Below are 24,174 nucleotides of genomic sequence, written 5' to 3'. Positions count from 1 at the left end.
CAAAGAAACTAGACTAAAACATTGTTTGCCGTGAGTATTTTCTAAACAGCATGTGCCTTATATCTTTAATAAATAAATAAATATAAAGAAATCTAGACGGACATATGTTAGAACTTTGTTTCGTTCCGTCCATATTTAAGCTCTTCTAGGTGGCGCCACAACAGCTCATCGAAATGCACCCGGCGCGAATTCGAATCCACAGCGAGATTTGAGCGCGGGAAGCTGCTGTGTGCCGGTATGCCGGGGTAGGCTAGACAGCGCAAAATTTTCTGTTTGTACTTACGAGGCAGCAGTATTTGACAGAAAATAATAATACTTTGATGCTCTTCTCACGCCTACAAGCGAAGGCGGCGTGATTAACAACACAGCGTAATGCGCAACGGTGAACGCCAACGAACTCCACCACCAACCTGGACGAAGCATTTTGGTAAGCTTATATTTTATTTCTTGTTTGCAAAGTTTGTCGTAGGCAAACAATTTTTTTCTTTATTTCTAAAAGGATCGCATTTGACTTCGCTATCGTGAGTCTCGCGTCGTGAACAACGCCTTCTGCGATATCCAGAACGTATTCATGTGCTCAGTGCGCATGCATGATGTAAGACGATACTACTGATATGGAATAAGCAGAACTGTGTAACCTCTATGTCGTACAGGGGGGAAGAGGCGCGAAGATATTTCAGTTAAATAAAAACGACACGTCTCGTTTTTACTCGTCCTTTTGTTTTAGTTACTGTGTATTTTGTTAATGTATCGTCATATGGTTTACCAGCCATGGCCGGACTTGGTGCTCTCGTTCTCGCGTGCTAATGTCCCGGTTTGCTGAGGGGGCACTGTGAGCAGCGCCAGACCTTACGCCAGACAGGGCGCGATTCCCCCGGTTATTGAGTCCCTGGCCAAAAACTTATTTCTGGTATAGGAAAAATTTTCACAGCTCTTCACTATACCCACCGTGGTTGCTTATAGTGGCTGTGGTGCTGGGCTGCTAAGCGCGAGGTCGTAAGATCGAATCCCGGCCACGGCGGCCGCATTTTGATGGGGGCGGAATGCGGAAACACCCGTGTGCTTTGATTTAGGTGCACGTTAAAGAACCCGAGGTGGTCAAAATTATTTCGGAGTCCCCCCACTATGGCGTGCCTCATAATCAGATCGTGGTTTTAAAAGGTAAAACTCCATGATTTATTTTTTTTTAGATCCGCACTATGTGTCTTGATATGGTCTCCCTTGTTTAAGCGTGTTGGTACAAGCCTTTACCTTAGTTTTAGCTTTAAGATTTGATCATATTCTCTCGGTACGTAATGCATTTATATACAACAACCGCGGATAGAAGCTGCGACTTTTTGAGATCGTAGCGCCTTTCCTCTAAGTTGTAGTGATTAGATCTCATTGGAGATGTCTAAGGTTGGAAATGCTTTTTTTCATCCTTCACATTCTAGAATACAAATTTATACTAGGGTAATTAAAACTTGCAAAATGCAGTGTGAAACTTAATACTAAACTTTATTTATTCAAAGAAAATAAACGATATTTTCAATATCCCTCTATAATAGCATCATCATGCACTGTGGACACTGAACCGGTTCGAAGGCACAAATTGACTGAATGGATTCTTGTCTTGCTTTAGCATAACTCAGTTTGAGCATGAAAGAAAATGTACAGGTGACAGGAGGATGAGTGCTAAATTTCAACTGGTGTTATTCCATGACCCTACTGCATATTATATGCGCCACTCATAGCACACATGAGAAAAAGATTGAAACAACAACCTTACTAGAAGCATATGGCTGCAGTTCATTGAAAATGTGCCGACCAACTTAGAAAGTAAAGTACCTTGTCTGATAAAGATAGGAGGGTTTACTCACGCACATCCTAATGTATTTGGCAATGGCATTAGCCTCAATAATCTCGCGCATCACTTGAGTGCGACTGCATCCTATGATGACACATTCTTTAAAAAAACTAGTTTGCATCCACAAGTCTTGCAATGCATGGCAAGGGACCTACTTCAATAACTTTTATGAAGGTTGTAACTATGCTTGCCCAAGCAATCATTGATACCCCTTCCCGTCTGTCTAATGTAGATGCCTTGCACGACAAGGGAAACTTGTATACCACAGCTCAAGTGCAATCAGCATGCCCGTTCATGTCTTTTTTCCAACCAGTGTGTCAAAAGTTGCGTAAAATACCGGCAAACATGCAATGACCAGTACGTCACTTGACATTTATTCTGCGATACTCTGCTATCTCAACTGCAGGTTGCCAAGAATTAAAAATTACCAGAGGACACTACTCGAATGGTGTTGATGGACACCTTGATGAGTGTTGTTCATGGCAGCCACTGCAAATATTTCTCGTTCAGTGTGTACGAACATGTTTCATTAGCTAAATTTTTAAATTTACCTAATCGATGAGAAGCGAAAAAGTTTTGTATGGTGGTTACAAATGGCCGGTAACAGCATTTAAAACAGCCTAGGATTTGTGAAGACTTCCTTTAACGAGAAAAAGCCCGTGAAATAACTAAAAGGTGAAAATAAACTGTCCTGACCATGACAACGCTTCAGCGCACCAAATATTGCATCAAGCTCTCCGCAAACTTTGCCAAATAGGGGCACTGGGAATGAGCAGCTGCAGTTTTTTCTCGACATGTCAGTAGTTTTTGGCGTGCAAGTACAGTCCCTACCAAACATGAAGTAGCGCAATCATGGTAACCGTTCACTTTGTGAACCTTTACAAGACTGTGCCCCAGGTTTGCACATTGGTAATATATGCAGTATGCTGATGGCACTGTTTCCGTCTGAGACCACTTACATTACTGATGCGGGGCGCATTGTCAGGTGAATTACTAAAGAAAAATTTGCGTGTTTTGTATTTTTTTTGTCGGAAAAAAGAAAGACCACACTTGACCTAGGTCGTTGTAACACTGTTATCGGTCATTTCTCGGCGTATTCCACAATCTTTGCATTTGCACCGTGTTGGATAAGTAAGAAAGTAAACATTCGTTACAATTGCATATTAACTGCTTGTTCACCACGAAAAAAAAAGAAACTTCAGTAGCACTAACATAAGTCTATCAAAATAGCGGGGGCGATGTTCATGGAAAGCACTCATTTATTTTTTTCTTGGCCACAGTTAGTTGTCACATCCAGTATGTAATTTAATGGTGGTTTTCGAGAAACATGTACAGGTTTCCTTCTTAGCTTCATGCTAAAGTAGGGTGGGTGAAAATTTTTCCTGTCATGAATTTTACTTGCCTTGCAGGCTTCCGCAGAACTGATCTGCCATAATCAAATAGTGCTCTGTAAAGTAAACTAAGCAACACCTTTTCTTCATATGCCTGTATTTCACTCATTGACCTTTACCAAGCTACTCATGTAAACATGTATTTACTGCTCCAAAACGGGCAATTCATGCTCCAGTGTGTCAAATTTGCTGCTCTCAGAGCTGCTCCAAAACTTCTTTGACTGCTTCCATCCCTGCATGAGTGGCCCATATAATGTTTAACGAAATTATGACTGCATCTCAGAAACTTCAACATGTTAGCATCCGTCTGCCAAAGTGCCTGCATCTCAACATTTTGGTTAGAACTGATCACTTTATTTGCTGCAGGACTGAAGCTGCCTCGATATCTACAATACATTGGATACTACGTGCAGGATAATGAATGGCTACCTGAACGATGCTTGAAGCGGCAAGCTCTACAGTATCACTTATGCTCCTTTCCATGGGTTGGCAAGAGGAACCGTGGCACACAGCTCCACAGGCACCTGTGCTCTTCACTACCTTCGGAGAAGATGCATTGGTATGCTGTACATATATTTGAGTGTGGGTTCCAGCTGCATCTCTTGCACTGTCATTTGATGTGCAGGCAGAGGAGTTGCCTATTGGGCGCAAGTGTTGGTTAAAGATACAAAAAGGAAGGTGCTTCTTTGAACACTGATGACCCTGTCCTCCACTTATTTCTTTTCATTTTCTTGTTACCTTATTTTTGCTGGTTATATAAAGGTCGCAGGCAATTAAACCAAGAAAAGCATTGGTGTAATTAGCTGTGGTTAAAATTGAAATGTAGAAAATATTGAAAGAAAGTAATGAAAGCAGACAAAAAGACCTTGTCTCTGGTGGTGACTGAACCCAGAACCTTTGCAGTACACACGTGATGCGCTACCAATTGTGCTGACTTGGGTATTTATGTGTGGTATACGTGGCCCTGGGAGTGTTAGCCAGCGCCATTTAGAGCCGTGGTGGGCAGATGTGGAACATCCTTTTTTGCATGATGGTGTCGTGTAACACCTGAACTGAAGTGAGCAGGCATGTGGTTAATAAACCCATGCATGCTACCTTGAGGCATCAAGGCTATGAGGTTTCAGACCCCCGCAAGAATGAATGAGAAGGAAAATGGGTTTCATTTTTTTAAAATCACGTCCATATAAAGCCAACAGGCTTTTCTTTGATAAAGGTGATTATTCTGCCATTTCACAGGAATTATTTGCTCATTTATCTGTTTTTGATTATCTTTGTGAGAATTCTGATGTTGTACAAATGTAGTCTCTTTTTAAAGCAAGTTACAGAACTGACAGAAAAGTATGTACCGAGTGTCCATTCAGTTGGGCTGAAAAACTAAGAAACCATGGGTGAAGCCTAGTATCCTGAGGTTAATAAGGAAAAGAAGAGTATATAACGCATTCAAAAGAACACAAAGCAGTTATCAGTTTAAGAAGCAGGTCAAAGTAACTAATGAATATAAAACTAAAGTTCACATTGGAAAGGGTCCGTATTCAATCGACTTAATGATAATATGAAAACAAATCCAAAGCTTTTTTGGAAATACGTAAGAGGATGCGGATCTGACTCAACGGGAGTAAATGAAATTGTTCACCATCATAAGGTCCTATCCGATGATACAGCTAAGGTAGCTTGCATTAATGATTTTTTTATTCTGCATTGCTTGCCCAAAACAACCTTTGGAAAATTTCATGTGAGAGCTGAGTCATGATGCAACCTGTCGAATTCAGTGTTGGTGGTATCGAATCATTGTTACAAAGTATAGATGAAACTAATGCCCCCAGCCCAGATGGTATTTCTCCCCACATATTGAAGTGCTGTACCTGGCCAATCGCATCTTACCTCTACCTAATGTACACTAGATCTCTTTCTACTGGAGTGCTGCCGGATGATTGGAAAATGGCACATGTAGTTACGGTTCATAAGGGTGGTCCAAAAAAATATGTAAACAATTATAGGCCTATCTCTTTAACATCCATTTCCTGTAAAATATTAGAGCATATTTTGTACAAAGAAATAATGTTACATTTATTACAACATAGAATATTAATTGATAATCAACATGGTTTTCGCAAGGAACTGTCCTGTACAACACAGCTAATTGAATTCTATCACGACTCAGTCGCTCAGGTGGATGAGAACGGGCAAAGTCATTGTGTCTTAGATTTTCGAAAGGCGATTGTCATGGTTTGTCACTCATTGCTCCTTCAAAAACTTCATGAGGCAAATGTTAAGGAGTGTGTAACGGGATTGCCAATTACTTGTCGCAGCATCGGCAATGCATAATACTGAACGGTGCTACTTCTCCTTGTGTCGAGGTCACATCGAGAGTTCCTCGGGGGTCTTTTTTTAGGGCCGCTTTTGTTCTTAGTTTCTATTAACAATATTCCTGCCGGGATATCTTGGCGTTTACGCTGGTTTGCCGCCGACTGTATAGTGTATAAAAAATAAAAAATAAACAGGACTTCATCGATGTGCAGGTTGATCTTACTAACATTCTCTTATGGTGTGAGAAGTGGAAAATCCAACTAAATAAAAAAAAATGTGTTCATCTGTTTTTCACGAAAAAAAGAAAATTATAGAAACGCGTTATTTTTTGAACACTGATATTATTGACCAGCAATATATGGGTGTGATGTTTTCAAGTGATTGTTCTTGGAACGCACATGTAAGTAATGTAGTTGCAAATGCTGCCAGAGCGCTAAATTTTATTCAGCAAAATTTGAAATCTTCAACTTTTGCCCTAAAGAATACTGCTTATATTTCATTCGTTCATCCGATCTTGGAGTATGCGTGTTGTGTTTGGGACCCTCATCAGAAAACCTTGATCGACCAAATCGAGAGAATACAAAACAGAGCGGGAAGGTTCGTTCGTGGGTGATACAAGCGGGAGGAGAGCTGCACTGCAATGAAAAGTGAGCTCGGATGGGAAGCGCTCTCGTCTCGCCCATGGAAACTGCGACTAAAATTGCTATTTAGCATATATAATAACAAAACCGGAAATAATAGAGACACCTATTTTAAACCACCGCACCATGTATCTAAGAGAACAGATCATGACTTTAAAATTCGACAATACCAAACTAGAATGGACCTTTATGCTGTCATTTTTTGCCCAAACTGCAACAGAGTGGAATCGATTATCTTGTGACCAAGTGTGCTGTGCGAATGAAGATGTGTTTTTTTCGAAGTTGTAACCCCCCTGCTTGCACGCCCCCGGGCAGTGCGGGATAAATAAAGGCACTGAAGCCAAGAAAAGCATAGGGGTAACTAGCTGTGGTTGAAACTGAATAGTTGAATTCGCTCTGCGGCCATCTATCAAATTTCACTGCAATGCATTATCGTAACTCAATGGGCAGCCCATTTAAAAATTATAATTCAGAAGACTGCCAGAATTTCAACAAATGATCAGTTAGCAAGAATGAGAGTGCACGCCTTTCTAATATTCTGTGTATTTATGGCTCTTATTCGTAACTTTTCTGCTGTGTTATATCAGTGTTTTAATTCGGACCAAGACTGTGCTATAATGTAGCAAAGAGGTTACGGTGTAGTGGCATAAATGTGCATGTTAATGAGAGGGCAAATCATCTCGACATTGTTAACTGAGAGTTGTTTAAACTTGAGCAGCCTTCCGAAGTATACTTCTTTTGAAGTTGCTGCTCATTGAGTTACCCTGGTACACTGTGTCGTGTGAGCTACTGCAATGAGATGGTGCTTCGTACACGGTCATGTAAGATGCAGAACAATGCCTCGGGGAGAGTGGACCAGACTGTGTAAGCAGAGCCGGCATGTAGCCGTACGTGTTTTGCATATGCGACCTAGTAAACAGTCTCCAGTTAGCACTTATGTTTTGTCAATTATGTATGCTCGTCATCCGGCCACGACATGGAGGCAGCGGTGGGATACTCGACAACGCTGTGAGAAGTGCACCACGCAAGTAGAAGTCTACACATGCAGCGAAGTGCAGTGAATACGAAACTTTGCTACCCATGGCTTCGCCTACAGTTTCCACAGCCCAGCACGCAGCTTCGCTCAACTCGTTCATCATCGAACTGCCGGAAAAACTTGATTTTTGGCGACCCGAGGTGTGGAAACAGTGGTCCATGAGATGGGAGTGCTATAGAGCCATCTCCAGACTAAAGAAGCAATACGGCGAGACGCAAGTGAACACACTCATTATGCCATGGGTCGTGAAGCAGAAGACGTCCTAGCCTTGCTCAGGCGCTGTGATGCTGAGAAACTCGACTACAACACAGTAATGCAAGTGTTCATAAAAAATTTACTGCCACGGATGAACGTGTTATACGAGTGTGCAAATTTCAACAGCCGGAAGCAAGACGCGCATGAGACAGCCGATATGTTCATCACTGAACTCATCAGAATAGCTGAAGCCTCTGAGTACAGTGCCCTGAAAGAGGAACTGATCTGTGATAGACTCGTGGTTGGTCCTACAGACGCACAGGTAAGTGAGAAGCTGCAACATAACGCCGAGCTTACTCTGGAAGCCGCTGTCAATGCTGCTCACAACATGGTGACAATCAAACAGCAGCAAAGGACCTAAGGCCACAGCTACAGTAACTTGAAGCTGTCGACACCATGCACAGCTTCTCAAAGAGCAAAGGAAAGTCAAATAATTATCGAAAAAACCAGTGTGACCAAAGTGCACAGACATGCAAGTGGTACGGTTCAACAGAACACCTATGGTTAACCATCACACACTATGTGCCCAGCGAATGGCAAAACATGCAGTGCCTGCAGTAAAAAGGAACACTGCTGCCGTATGCTTTTCTGCTTCCAAAAAGCAGAACAAAAAGCACATACCAAGCTGTTTTGGAAGAGGTTTACTTGGACAATTAACTGACCAACAGGATCCTGGGCCATGGAAAATCAATGTGATGGTCAATGGCTTGCCAGTGAAGTTCTAGGTAAACACTGGTGCAAATGTAACTCTAATGCCAACAAGCCTCTACGACGAACAAGTCATGGGCAACATGAAGCAAGCAAATGAACAGCTGCTCGGACCCAACTGGACCAAAATAGCAACGGTTAGACTTCACTGCGACCCTGTGCTGAAATGGCTGGTTGTGTCAAGAAGAAATTTATGTAATAGACTAGCTGCATGACGCACTTTTTGACGTCCCGCAATCAAGTCCTTCAATGTCCTCCAAGTCTCCTAAAAGTAGCAGAGTCAGCAGGCAAGGTCAGTGACTCAGCCAACATTTTATGCCGCTACCTCTACCTGGCTACAGACCGATTACAAAATATCGCTACTCCTTGATGCTAAGCAGTGTGCTATTATGTACTCGAGGCGAGTACCTCTGCCCATGTTGCCGAGTGTCCAATGTGAGTTGGAGAGAATGGAAAGTCTGGGTATCATCATAAAGGTCAAAGAGACCACAGAGTGGCGTGCACCTATGGTAGTTGCGAAAAATAAAGGAGGCAAGCTTCAAATCTGCAGTGACTTTGGAAGGTTGAAATAGAACGTTCTGTGAGAACGAGTCTTAGTGCCCACCGTCGATGATTGCCTGGCCAAACTCGCCGGAGCTGCCTGGTTTAGCAAAATTGACGCAAGGGCCGGTTATTGGTTACTGGTTACCTGTGTCCTAGAGGTACAACACTTTCCTGACGCCAATTGGCCATTTAAGTTCCTCCGATTGCCCTTCGGAATTTCCACAGCAACTGAATTTTTCTACAGGGAAATGCTAAGACCGCTAGAAGGCCTGCACGGCCAAGCCTGTCTGCAAGACTACATAATAGTGTTTGACCGCACGAAGGCAGAACATGATGCATGACTGCACAAAGTACTTCAGCGCCTGCAAGAAGCTGGCATCACCCTAAACACAGGAGAGTGTGTACTACACCAGCAGTAAAAAAATCGGGCCCCTTCGTTAACCCCCTTCTTCATTACATAATGCGGTTCTCGAATCTGGCGACATTGGTGCCTTCAGGTAGCATGTGTGGGTTTATTGACCAGTTGCCTTCCCCCAAAAAGATCGCATACTCGTGATGCCTGCGGCAGAAAGGATGCTCTACATCCCCCGCCAAGGTTTGTGAGTCGTGGCATTGGCTAACAATCCCAGGGTTAGTTCTAGTAGTAACATAAATATCCCAGAAAATGGATGGGAAGACGGTGCCACGGTAGCTCAATCGGTAGAACATCACACGCGTAATATGAAGATGTGGAATCGTTCCCGAACTGCGGGAAGTTGTTTCTTCATCCACTTTCAATTTCATTAATTTGTAATTTTTTATTTCAATTAGTAAATACAAGTAATTTCCTCTGTGTTGTCCTTGGTATCTTTGTTTGTAGGTGTCTTATGATATGATTAATAAAAATCGGGCCCCTTGGTTAACCTGCTTTCTTCTCGTTCATAACATAACAAGGGTCTCGAATCCGGCAACATTGAAACCTTCAGTTGGCATGTGGGGCTTTACTGACCACTTGCCTTCACCCAAAAAGATCACGTAATTGTGACGCCTGCAGCAGAAAGGATGTTCCACATCCATTGCCAAGGTTTGTGAGCAGTGGTGCTGGCTAACACTCCTAGGGTTATTGTAGTAGTAACACATAAATACCCCAGGAAGTGGATGAGAAGACGGCGCTGCTGTAGCTCAATTGGTAGAGCACCGCACGCAAAATGCGAAGGTTGTGGAATCGTTCCCCACCTGCGACAAGCTGTTTTTTCGTCCACTTTCAATTCCATTAATTTATAATTTATTTCATTGAGTAAGTATAAGTGATTACCCTGTGTTGTCCTTGGTGTCTTCGTTGGCTTCTTATGATATGATTACTAAACATCGGGCCCCTTGGTTAACCCCCTTTCTTCTCATTCGCCAGCAGTCTGTGGAATTCCTTGTACACATTGTATTGGCAAACGGTATCACTGCTGACCCTGAAAAGGTCAATGTGCTGTCAGGTAGCAGAACCAACAGACGAAGGATGTAGAAGTGTGTTCCTTCTTGGGATGGCCCGCCACCTGGTCTGTTTTTTCCAAGGCTCTCACAGCTCACAAAACCATTACATGATCTGCTTCACAGTCATGCTTAATCATCAAAAGCCATTGACGACGATACCGGTGCTCACCCAGTACAACCGTTAGTCTTCTCACTGTGTCTGCATATGCATCATCCTACAGTCTTGGGGCAGTCCTACAAGAGACAGAAGATCGTAGGCTTGTAGTTGACTGTGCCTCAAGGTCCCTCTCTGACATAGAGACATAATATGCTTGTATAGAGAAAGAAGCACTGGCAGTTACATGGGCCTGCAAGCATTTCCACTGCTACCTGGTAAGTCTGCAGTTTTATGTAGAAAGAGACCATAAGCCGCTAGTGCTTCTGCTGTCATCAAACTGCCTGGGTGAACCGAGTCCACATCTGCAGCGGGTCCGAATGAGACTGCTGGATTACCCCATTTCCCACATATTTGGCAAGGAAATATGCCCTGCTGACGTGCTCTCAAGGAAACTGCAGAAAGAAACAGGCAGTAGCAGCCCAGGGACCATCAGCGAGGCCATCATAGAACACGAAATTCTTACAATGGAACTGCCGTCTGCCTCCCAAGACTTGCTAGAGAGGATAAAGGCCATGCAAATGAATGATCCCGTTTTAGCAAGGGTCAGGGGCTACTGTAGGTCATGGCCCAAACAAGTTGCTGCCGCCAGAAGTGCAGAGGTACGCAGAATTTATCCATGAACTGACACTGGTGGATGAAATTTTACTCAAAGGCAGTTACGTTATCATCCCACTGAATATGCAAAGTGATGTGCTTTAGCGCTTGCATACTGGTCGTCAGGTTCTTGGAAGATGTAAGGCTTGAGCCACTCAGTCAGTCCGGTGGCCAGATATTAACCAACACATCCAGAGTTATGTGTCAAAACGTCCTGTCTGTCAATAGCACTGTAAACCAGACACAGCCTGTGATACACACTCCACTTTCAGAACACCCATGGGAAGTGATTGGAATTGATGTCTTTGAGAATGGAGAGATTACCTCGTAGTGGTGGACTATTACTCGTGCTTCTTTGAACACATGAAGTTGAGGCATACTACCACACAGAACATAACTCAAGCACTGAGCCAGATCTTCGCTCACTTTGAGACACCAGCTATTATATGACAGGACAACGGTCCTTAGTTCGCTTTGGCACAATTCAGCATGTTCGTCAAGCAATGGGAATTATGCGATGTAACCAGTAGCACCTACTTACACCAGAGCAACGGTGCTGCAGAAAGAACTGTACAGATGGCTAAGCAGTTGCTCAAGAAGTCATCCAACATTCAAAAGGCTCTGCTTGCTCATCATGACCTCCAGGCAAAGAAGGGCTCACACTTGCTGAACTCATAGGAAAATGCCTCAGAACCGATGTGCCAGTGGCACCAAGAATGCTGAAGCCACTGGGGAACACTAGGACATTCAAGAAAAGAAATGAAGCATATACGGTCAAGCAGCGCAAGTAATACGAGTGGCAACACAGGACTTTGGAAAAAGACCCTATTCAACCACAGACTGCCGTCCATATCCTGTCCGGAGCTGCAACAGGGACAGTAGTTGGGCCAGCTCACACTTAACGTTCATATGCGGTGAGCACAGCTAGTGGTCTCACTCGATGCACAAGTAAGCATTTGCAGCCATCGCAACCTGGAGCATTCACAAGAAGTGGACTAAGAGTTCGAAGAGCACGTGAGAAGTAAGAGCTCCAAGTCTGCTCAACTTATGGCTGGGGCCACTCTAAAGCAAGGGAGATGTGTGCGCCACCGCAACAAGATGGCGCTACGTACACCATCATGTGAGATGTGGAACGATGCCTCTGGGAGAGCGGCCCAGACTATGCGAGCAAAGCCAGCATGTAGCCTTGCATGCGTTGCATATGTAACCTATTATACAGTTGTCACTTAAAAAAAAGTGTTGTATGCTCGTCACTTGATCACGACACATAGCTTCCGACAATAGCGGAAGGTGCATTGTCCAAAATTTCTAGATATGCTTGTGCCACTTCATCCTTCAATACATATGAGAACAGAAATCTTTTAAAATAAAAATCGATGCGACATAAAATGAGCAAAAATCCGTATAAGCCAGTTTGTTGTGTAGAGTAGTGGATGTCAAATATGGAAAAAAAAAGGCAGACTGTAAATGGAAGGGATTGACAAGGCGAGGTTTTGAGTTGTGGTAGAAGGGGAGAGGAAAGGGGCTACTCATGTTGGGTTCTTTCAGGAGTTGAGATAAAAACCAGAAACACAAAAGAATTTACATGCAGTGGTAGGCACTGCCAATCCAGTGTGCCATGTTTTCTAAGAAAGCAGGACCTATTCATATAATCTCTGGAAGTTCATAAAAGAGGGGGAGGGATGAAGGATTGCAAAGAAGGGAACAGGGTCAAACAAATTGAGGTGAAGCAACCTGTGTAAACCGAAAGCAAAAAAACATTCATACACATACTTGTGAGAAATAGAAAAAAATAAGAAAATGAATAATTACACAGACACTCCCACTCTTTGATATTAAGAGCTTATGATATCAGTTGTGCATTCGTGTTTCTACTCCCAAAAATATATTACAAGTGAGGGATGACAAGTGCATATGTTACAATGCTCACCTACATTGGTCTTCCTTTGTTTTTATATTCTGCAAATGTTCTCTTGCCCTTTCATCAGTGCAGCGTCCAATTTTGCTTGTGTAGAGCTTACCAGAAGTAAGAGGTTATTTGATAAACCATTCAAGTGGCACAATTCATGAACGGTGTTGCATGCCTTTTGTTAAAAACAGCTGTATTTTTACACTCAAGCATGGGAACAAAGCTTAGATGGCTTCTTCGGAACCAGCGACACAAATGGTGCCCCATATTTGTCATCAAACTTCTTCAGTCAGTGCAACTGCTGTGCTCTGAGGCAGTGCCTCTGGCTGCTTCAAACTGCGCGCTTTTGTCTTTTGCTGCTTTCAACTCCTGAAGGTTTTGCAGTAGGGATTCTGAGATTCCGATGATGAGTGAGGGAGGCCAGCTGCTATGAACCTGCCAACCTGAGCACAAAAGCTACTGCGCATTGTGTGAATACACATTTTTAGAGCCTATTCAAGGCACATTGGGGCAATAGTTGGTTTAACATGGGTGTAGGCTGGTTCATACAGTAGCTAACCATTCTTTGCTCTTGGTTGGTAACTTCGGGAAACATGCTTTAGGGTGACCATCAAATGTTTATCTAAGATATGCAGTGCATTGTCAATGGTTTAATGAAGTTGAGTCTGACGAAGTCTTGTCCAGTTAGGAAGAGTTAAGGGAAAAAACAGAACTGACACTGACCAAGGTGAAAAATTATCTAAAGCACGTGGGAGTTTGCTAACAATGCTTTCGCCATGCGTGTCTCATGTGTAAAGGTTAGTGCTTTTCCATGCTCGTTAAAAAGATTCCAAATGTAATCTACTGTATTCTCATGTGTCATATTGGAGTTAGGTTGTAAAAGAATTAAGATATCGATGTATCTAAAAACACTTAGAACCATGGCCTTGTCAAATATGTAGTGATGTAATGTCACAAAGCACAGGAGCATTGTGATCATCACACTTCAATACTCCTACTGCAAAAGCTTAAATTCCAAATGCAAAGAAATTTCACTTTTGCTAAATTGGTAATAAATGAGTAGTAAATACTACTGTAGTGATCTTGGCAAAGCTGCGGGGCTGGTAACTGTCTAATTTTCGTTTTGGTATTCTTTTAATAGTGTATTAGCAGATGACGCATGAACCTGGTGGTTAGTGGCTATGACGAGAGTCCACATCACCCGCCGTGGTTGCTCAGTGGCTATGGTGTTAGGCTGCTGAGCACAAGGTCGCGGGATCGAATCCCGGCCACGGCGGCCGCATTTCGATGGGGGCGAAATGCGAAAACACCCGTGTACTTAATTTAGGTGCACGTTAAAGAACCCCTGGTGGTCGAAATTTCCGGAGTCCTCCACTACGGCGTGCCTCATAATCAGAAAGTGGTTTTGGCACGTAAAACCCCATAATTTTTTTTTTGAGAGTCCACATCGCCTCCAGGTTTTTTATCACACTGCAGGCAGCTGCAGGTGGTCCCTTATCTCGTAGGCCACACTAAGGAGCCCTGCAATCTGAGTCATGCTTCACTGCCAGTTACTGGTAATAGTGGCATTCATTTCAGTCTCGCTATCAAGAATGCTAGAAGGCTGTTTTGTATTTACACTGTTTGAATCATTTTTTACGCAGCCCTAACTTTTGTTGTAGTTGGGCTTTAAGGGCTTTAAAACAGCAAAAGCCAGCAGTGCACACACTTAAAAGCAGCTGAAGCAGCTGGAAGTACTGCCTCATGAGCACCAAGTGACGCACTCACTGCAGAAGGTTGCCTGCAAGCATGGGCTCTGAGTTGTGCTGTTTGATGTTGCGCTGCTAAGCCTGAGGGTGAATGATCAAATTGTAGGTGTGTCAGCTGCATTTTGATAGGTGTTAAATGCATGTGTGCTGTGCATTCATTGTATGCACAGTAGAGTAACCAAGGGGGTCAAAATTAATCCAGATTCCCTCGTACTTCATGCCTCATAATCATATTGTGGTTTTGGCACATAAAACTACAGAATTTGGTTCAATTTATTAGTTGGTGCTCTTTGATTTTCCATTTCTCTAATTTTCTTGCTTAGAAAAGCTCTGTTCTTGCTACAAATGATCAATTTATTATTATGAAAGGCTAACCTTCAATCTAACTTAACTCATTATTTTCCTTTAGTGTCCCTTTACCGTGCATTAAAAGCATGGAACACTAATACTTTTGCATTAATTTTTATTTGACTCGTGCTCAACAGCTAGATGGCATAGAAGCTGAACTACTACTGTGGGCTTCAAGTTGATAGGTTGCCATATAAAAGCTTGTCTTCTTTTAGAGATAAAAACACTTGAGCCTAGTTTTCTGTCTTTAGATAGACTACTGAGAAAGGCAAACATCGCTTGCATGATAGATAAGTGATTAGTTAATTGTGCTCAGTTTTTGCCCCCACCCCAAAAAAGGAAAGTGAACATAATTGTATATTTTAGTTGCAGAACTTGAAACTAGGAAGCGAAATGCACTTAACCATTTCCCTACTGAGGATGAGCAAGGCTTGTCATTTAAATTTGTGCCTGTACAACTAAGGCTGCACTGGGTCTATCAGAAGTAAAACCATAAAGTTCTGCTTTGCTGTTCATATGGTTGGCTCCACTACGCACTTCCTTTTTAATGCATGATGATACCACAGGGCAGTATGTTTCTATATTGGCAGCCAACTTTTCAAAATGATGTCATCATCTTGTAGAAGCTCTGATTGAGAACTCCCGGAGTCAACCTCACAAAACAAAAAATGCAAATCCCTAGCTACTCACGTCATGGCTTACAAATAAAAATTAAATTCAAGGGTTTTGTATGCCATAACTACAATTTGATTTTAAGACATGCTGTAGTGTGGGACTTCAGATTAATTTTGACCATCTGGGGTTCCTTAACATGTACCCAATGCACGGTACACAGGTATTTTTGCATTTCGCCCCCATTAAAATGTGGCGGCGCTGTGGCTGGGATTCAAGCCCTTGGGCTTAGTAGCGCCGCACCATAGCTACTATGCCCCCACAGCGGGTATGTTATGGCTGGTCACTTGCCAGTTCTCTATGTGCATTCTGCTAACTGTTAAAAGTCAAAAGCCAACAAGGAGACACTTTGTGTGCTAAAAACATCCCTCAGGTGATCGGAAGAGATGCTCTTGAAGGGAAATCAAGACATGGTGTAAATACTGCTGCATGGCACTGTGCAATATTCATTGCTTTGGTCTTCAGAACAGTCAAAGCCAAGTTACACGGGCATTCATCAGTTATAGTATTGCTGTTTTGGAGCAAAGAACACATCTTTTCAGCTAAACTATTTCCTTCGCTTCTAGTAACCCACCTGAACCAGCAGAAGTGTGCTATATGCGACAAAGATAAAATATATAAAAGATACAAAGAACTTTTATGTCCCTGTTATATAGCTCACATTGTATTACCAGCATCGTTTGGGCTAATAACATTACAGTGGACAACATATATTATGGCAGAGCTTCTGCTTAAGCTACTAAGTCAGACATACTAGTAGACATATAGCGCGCAGAAATGGGCACAAAAAAACACATTGAAAGTGCTCGCACCAAGTACCACCCGATTTTATTCTTGGAGGGAGTGCAATTATAGCCACATTCACTCTTTTTGGGATAGTGATGAGTCTGACTGGTCCAGTGATTTCATTTTACCTACTCAGTGCCATGTACAAGCGGCAATGTTTTCATCAGCTTGGTGTGAGTGATGTCAATTTCTGAACAAAATGATATCTGAGGGTGCAGTGAGCAGAAATTGGGCAGAAGTTGGTTTCCATGGGTTTTAAAAATGACCGTGCAAAGTGAGGTGGCTGCATGACAAAGGTTGCCTGTCCAGTGCAAGAATCCCATATCATATCAAAATGTCATGTATTTGTTCATCTGAAGTAAAGAATAGAAGCCGGAAAGCTAAAAACTCATGTTTGAAGCTTCAACTTAATACTAATGATTGGGAGCAATATTTGGGCCCCTAGCGACCTGTTTAGAAAAAAACACTTTTTTTGCTTACTACTCTGCGGTTTACTTATCGTGCCGCACCTGCAATAACATATAAGAAGCCAACAAACACTTGCACCAAGAACAACATAGGGGAGCTTACTTCAGGTTAAATGAAATAACGAAACAATAAATTAATAGAAATGAAAGTGGATGAAAAGCCAACTTGCCGCAGGTGAGGAACGATTCCACAACCTTCGCATGTCGCGTGCGATTCTCTACCAATAGAACTACTGTGGCGCCGTTTCCCGTCCACTCTCTTGGGTATTTATGTTTCCTTGTAGAACCCTGCGAGTGTTATCCAGCGTCACGACTCACAGACCATGGCGGTGGACGTGAAACACACTTTCTGCCGCAGGCGTCACGAGAACGTGATCTTTTTTGGGTGAAGGCAACCGGTCAAGAAACCCACACATACTACTTGATGGCATCAATGTTGCCGGATTTGAGACCCTCGTTATGTAATAAATGAGGAGAAAGGGGGTTAACTGGGGGCCCAATCTTTATTAGTCATATCATAAGAAGCCAACAAACACTGACACCAAGGACAACATATGGGGAATTACTTGAGCTTAATAAATGAAATAACGAAAGGCTAAATTAATGGAAATGAAAGTGGATGAAAAAACAACTTGCCGCAACTTATGGGATCGTTCCCTACCTGCGCCAAGTTGTTTTTTCATCCACTTTCATTTCGATTGATTTATCGCATCGTTATTTCATTTATTAAGCTCAAGTAATTTCCCCTATGTTGTCCTTGGTGTCAGTGTTTGTTGGCTTATGATATGACTAAACAAAATTGGGCCCCGCAATTAACCCCCTTTCTTCTCATTTATTTCTTCTCTATTGGTAGAGAATCGCACGCGAAATGCAAAGGTTGTGGGATCGTTCCCCACGTTCGGCAAGTTGTTTTTTTATCCACTTTCATTTCCATTAATTAATCATTTTGTTATTTCATTTATTAGGCTCAAGTAATTTCTCCTATGTTGTCCTTGGTGTTAGTGCTTGTTGCCTTTTTATGATATGACTAATAAATATCGGGGCCCTTGGTTAACCCCCTATCTTCCTGGAAGAACATGTTTCATAGAGAATAAAAAAGGTACGCTTGACTTTCTTCCAAAATATGTGCTTCATGTAGACTGTTTCTGCATCCTTGTCTGTTTGCAACCTAAAAACATGAAAGTCAGCTAATAAAAGACAGCAGAAAGTTGTAAACAAACTGTGAATATTGCAGTAAGGAAACCCTTCACAAAGAATAGCTCATAAAAATAGTTTGGAAATTTCGCTGGTTTTCTGAAAATAAAATTGGCATGGAAAAGGTTAATCTTGTATGGGGCACTAAGAAAAGTAGCGAAACAAATTACCGTATTTATTCGAATCTAGGCCGATAGTTATTTTTTTTTCAAATAATCATATTCCTAACTCTAGGTTCGGGTTAGATTCAAGGATTTAAAGAGGAAAAAAACACTTCAGTTTTTCATTGAAACTGCTAAATATGGTACACAGCTAGCGCCATCTAGAAAAGTCAGTATTGCAGCCGCTACTAGCCATGCCAGTAGCCAGCCGTACACAAGCGAGGTTGCCATTTTGACCTGTGTTGTGTCAGCTGTATCAGTGTGCGGCGTGGTGTTATTGCTATGGCACCAAGCAGGTGACACTACAGTGCCGCTTTCAAGCGAAAAGTTGTGATAGCTGCAGAGGCATCGTCAAACCTTCAAGCCGAGCGGGACTTCGGCGTCGACGAGAAAAACGTCCGTCATTGGAGGGGACGACAGCAGCTCTTTGTGTGCGCTGGTACGAGGATGGCTTTTAGCGGACCAAAGAAAGGCCATTACCACGAAGTGGAGACAGTTTTGGCCAACTTTGTCTGGACGCAGAGGCAGCTGCCCTTCCAGTGACAACAGAAGTGCTCCATGCAAAAGCTAGGGAGCTTTCGAGGGAGCGAGGCCTAATGCCAAAGGATTTCAAAGCTAGCCGGAGCTAGCTTCAGAAATTCATGAAGCGCTTTGGCTTCAGCCTCCGACGTCGCACTTCAATCACCCAGAAGCTGCCAAGCAATTTCGAAGAAAAGCTGATAGCTTTCCAGTGCTACGTGCTGCGAAAGAGAGAAGTGGCAGGCCACAACCTTCGGCAAATCGGCAACGCCCACCAGGCGGCTGTGTATTTTGATATGCCAGTGGCATACACAGTGAATGAAAAGGGTGCCAAGGAGGTGAAGGTGTGCTCTGCGGGCTACGTCAAGCAGTGCGCAACTGTGATGCTGTGCTGCACAGCTGATGGACATAAACTCCCTCCTTATATGATATTTAAAAGGAAGACCATGCCTGCTCAAGAAACTTTCCCAAGAAATGTCATTGTGCAGGTAAATAAGAATGGATGACGGGTGCGATTGTGGAAGAGTGGGTTAAGATTGTGTGGCGATGGCGTCCAGGAGCCCTTTTGACAAAGAACTCGCTCCTTGTTGTCGACTCCTACCGTGGGCACTTGACCGACAATGTGAAGGCTGCACTCGCACAAGCGAACACGGACCTCGCTGTCATACGGGGCAGCATGATGGGCCAGTTGCAGCCACTTGATGTCTGCATCAACAAACGTTTCAAGGATCGTCTGCTGAAATATTACACGGACTGGTGGACTGACGAAGACCACATGCTAATGGAAACGGCCACATCAAACGTGCATCGCTATCGCAGCTGGTGGGCTGGGTAGCTCAGCCTGGAATGACATCCCAGGCACATTGATCATGCACGCCTTTAAAAAGTGCAGCATATCTAATGCACTGACGGTACCGAAGATAGTGCACTGTTTGAAGGTGACAGGGACAAGGGACACAGCGAAAAGTCTAGCAGTGACGACAACGTTCAATGAGCTCTGCACGTTCAGATTCAATAAATGCTGTTTGCATTTTGTGAATGCTGTCCTCGCTTTTTTTGTTCAGCCTACATTCGAGGTAGTATATTTTTTTGTTGGCTTCGAACTTTAGGGGGTCGGCTAGAATTGGGGTCGGCCTAGATTCGAGTAAATATGGTAGTCACCTAACGCAATGTGTGTAATGAATCTAGGGTAAATGCTCTACAAAAAATTACATGTTTTTGATGAGAGAGAGAGAGAGTAAAACATCTTTATTAATAATATTTGAATGGCAAGAGCAGTGTGGGAGGACTGCTCTCGCCATTCAAATATTATTAATAAAGATGTTTTACTCTCTCTCTCTCGTCAAAAACATGTAATTTTTTATAAAGCATTTACCCTCGATTCATTACACATTGCGCTAGGTGACTACCGTATTTACTCGAATCTGACAAGAGATGGTGATTATTTTTTGACATATGTCGATCTTTGTTTGCTAATGTGGAAAACCTCAATCACGTCCTTCTCAGCTCTGTCAGGGCTCTTTGCAACTAACCTTATGTGCTGGCTGGAAGATAGGGAAACACCCATGGCTCATATGCGCAGCCAGATGGCTACTGTAGTTATTCTTCATGCAAGTTCTGGGTTCACCAACTCCCTCATTGAAACATTGATAATGGTTATGGTTAGTAATACTCGTTTCCATCCGAGAGCAAAATCAGCTTGTAGTTGGTGCTGGTCCGGTTGATAGGTCTTTCTCCTTGTTTTTTCATGCTATCATGCTTCTAAGAATAAATAATCTTGCATACTATTGCTGAAAGCTGGGAGAGTTGGTTATTGGCATTAGGAAACAGTTACTTGACTATAAGATGAAGCACATGAAATGCACAAGATGAGCATTGCACATGAACTTGTTTTAGTATATGAGTGCGATTATATGCATGCATGAAAGGCTCACATTTGCAGCAAGAGTTGACTATATGCGACATATAAGATACATCACTCATTCTATTTTGCGTGTACCATACATCTTTTTCAAGTAATCAATTTTTCTATTCGAGATTTCAATAGAAGGTGTGCTGTTGCATTTATCGGGTTGTCTGGAAAGGCCCTTATATATCAGTGTACACTTTTAGCCTTATATCTTTTGAGTATTTTGTGCTGTTGTATTTTGCCATGTATTGACATCTTTTACAATGTCCTGCAAGTTTTTCAGACCTTGCTAACCTGCGCAGAATGCTCAACTTGTCTTTGGGGCACCTTTGAGTGCATTTAATGCCTTCAGCGGAAAGTGTTACGTAGGATAAACCAGTATTTGTGTTAATGGCAGGCTGCAGGAGCATCGTGCACAGATGTAGATGGTAACAGTATGTGGATATCTCGCAAAACATTGCAAAAGATGCCAAACTGTGCCAAAATTTGACTGTACACATGCACTTTGCAAATATAAGGCAGGGAAGTGCAGATTTGCATACTAGGCCTTTTCCATCCAAGAAACCAATAACTGCATTAACAAACCTTCTACAGGGGTCTTGAATAAAGAAGTTGGTTACTTGAACAATATGATGTATGACATGGGTGCATCATGAATCACAGTTTATATGTCGTTTATTGTGAAATTTCCTGCAAATGTGTCGTTTTTATTTATGTAGTCATTGTTTAGTGAGGTCATTTCATTTCCCACACCCATTCTCTGCACATCATGTTGGTATTTTGTTTTGTCTTAGAACTGTAATTATGTTCCATAAAACCTTACATTGCTAAAATTTGACTTTGGGGCAGTTTGGTCTTTTCATCCACGTTCTTGTTTTTGTCATTTCCCTTACCATGTAAGCATTTTTCTGGAACACTTGCAGTATTTCGTCATGCTCCTGCGTTTAGAAGCCAGATGTCTGTCTCTGAGTAGCTCAAACCACTTGAAGCATGCAAATCTGATGCATCCTCAATGGAACTCCATAGTGAACGTATTGCTAAAATATTTTTCAGGGGATGAAGCACTTCTGTAACTGCCGAGTTTTGCAGCAATAAAGAAGCAGAATGCTTGCATCTGTGTAATCTGTATTTAACTTTCTTTGTATCATCTTTTATCTGACTGTCTGTCAGCATGGTAACATTGCATATTGTCTTCTTTCTTAGCATTCATAGGTTCCAAATTGCTCCTATGTTTTTCTCCTCACATTTTCTGCAATATCCTTCACCAGAAGGACAACTACCAGTTCACCTAATTTACCACTTTTACAGGCAACCAATTACCCATAATAGTAGTGTAATGCCCATTGCTTAAAAGCTCCTAAACAATTTTGCACATCTGAAAGTTTCTTGAATTCATGCACGCAGGTGCTGTTTGTAATATGGCTGAATGCTCAAGTGATTAGTTTTTCAGGCCAATGTGAAAGAAAAACCCCAGTACCTGTGTCGCTTTATGATGTTGACCTGTATTTATTACGTTGGTAAACTGTGTGCACTCTGAAGATATGCGCATTACTGCTGGTGTTTTGTATTATCTGTGTATAATAAGGCAACATATTGTATTATCAAGAACACATTCATTTTATTCGTTTTTTAATGTGTTGTCATTTACTTTCATTGTTAGTACTGCTAGGCATCCTAATACCTAATTAAAGAGCTTCTGCAGATATAGAGTTGATTCAAAATTTCAGAAACTTTTAATCATGCAGCTATAGGTTCTTTTAATGATAAGCTCTTTCTTCAATACAAAATAGTGGTTCCTAAATTGGTTATTCGTACCTACAAACCACCCTAGCTGGATGAAAATACTTTTCAGAAACTGCTCGAAGGTCTATTATATTTAATCAAGTCAGATAAGAAGATACTCTTTGCAGATACATAACATTAATGGTCCATCTCAATTAATGAAACATTCTGGAAAGCCTTGTGGTCATTCATAGAAACACTTGTTTGTAGCTTTGTCAGTGCCGTAATGTTTCAGCCTTAGTCTACAAGATAACGATGCTCACACGATGTGAAATTTTCACAAAGTATTCTGTGTGTGCGTTCTGCAACATAAAAGGAAGAGGTCTGAACACTGGCCAAAATAGTTCAAAATAGTTATTTGCATTTTGGCTCCCCCTGGGAGTCTTGTTCACAAGGCTCCCGTGATGGAGCCAAAACGTAAATAACTATTTTAAGCCATATTGGTCGGTGTCTGGACCTCTTCCTTTTAGTCTGCATCATCCCGACCAGACGGGCTTTTGTCATACTCTCGACTTCATCCAGTCTGCAACTGTACAATGCGTTCGTGTTGTCCACTTCTCTGCTCTTGTGTCTGCACACCTCACCTTTTTTTTGCATAATGAATCCTTAGCAACTAGATCAGCTTTCTGTCCTAAGGTACAATGGGCTGTAATTTTTCCTAAAATCTGAGGTGGCCAAGATACACTTGGCGTGATAGCATTGAATGGCCCAGCACTGTTGAATAATTCGTGATGCTGTGTTTAAATATTCATGTGGTGTCAGTTTGCAATACAATAGTACATAATCTATTTACGTTTGGTTTTTCAGGATGCTCCCTATCATGCACTGCCATCTCAACAGTACCATGGCTTTTTGTGTGGATTCCTTCCATTTTGAATGCCACCACTGCTTGCACAGCATCACAGCCTGCCTGCCTTGATCTTGCGGAAGAAGAAAATACAAAATGCCTAATTTTTTAAATGCGTGCATGGCTCCACGCAAGACACCACCTGGCGTCGGGGTGTTAGGGCTTTTTGCAGAGAAAACGTTTGTAATAATGCCTTGTGTGTGCCCTAGTGGCTAAATGTTGGCCTCTTTGCCTGTGTAAAAATTTCACACTTATGGATACTGTTAAGGGTTCCTGTATTATTGTTATTACTTACAGTTTCCTGTTCAGGATTCCTGTATTGGAAATTTTTGTTTCATTATAAAACTAAAAATTATAGTTGAATTGCTGCTTTGTGTGATATGCAATATTCAGCCGAAGGTGGTCAGCAGAGGTCGAACAAGCGTTATATCAGGTGGAGAAATTTTTTTGAGCAGGGGACTTCTTTGTTAGGGTAACAACTGTTTTCCTTGGCATTATTTATATAGTTCACTTTTCTCCACTTCATGGATATCCAGCAAAATGACTGAGTGCATAGGGAGGGTGAGGAAAGTTTAAATGCTCAACATGGGGATTTAGTTAGGGATAGCAAGGTGTGTAGAAGTAGGGGAGTTTGGGAGGTTGCTGACACCGATTTCTATGAGTGATCTTGTTGTTTGTGTCAATGTCGGTTATATAATGCGAGGCGTCTTCTGAGGCAAGAAACTTTGAAAAAGCTCCTTATAGCTGTGGAAATTCAGTACGTGCCCCCTGGGGCTACCATGGGTGTGTCACTGTGGCCATTGGTTATCACTTGGGGCCGCTGGGTAGATGCAGCTCTTCAACGAACTTTTTTGACACAAACTTGTGTATGTACACTGGGTGTGTGCCAC

The 24,174-nt window shown here is 42.3% G+C and overlaps 1 long non-coding RNA gene across 1 annotated transcript; it reads left to right on the top strand.

Moving 5' to 3' along the window:
* Positions 1–310: 310 nt before the first annotated feature.
* Positions 311–23,362, top strand: LOC139051995 (uncharacterized). Its single transcript, XR_011509649.1, has 3 exons — positions 311–427; positions 3,604–3,796; positions 23,245–23,362. It is a non-coding gene; the product is annotated as an uncharacterized lncRNA (long non-coding RNA).
* Positions 23,363–24,174: the final 812 nt, after the last annotated feature.

Source organism: Dermacentor albipictus, unplaced genomic scaffold, assembly GCF_038994185.2.
Source record: "Dermacentor albipictus isolate Rhodes 1998 colony unplaced genomic scaffold, USDA_Dalb.pri_finalv2 scaffold_17, whole genome shotgun sequence".
Lineage (NCBI taxonomy): Eukaryota > Metazoa > Arthropoda > Arachnida > Ixodida > Ixodidae > Dermacentor > Dermacentor albipictus.
Note: the sequence above shows the minus strand (reverse complement) of the source record. Positions and strands in the feature narration are given on the sequence as shown.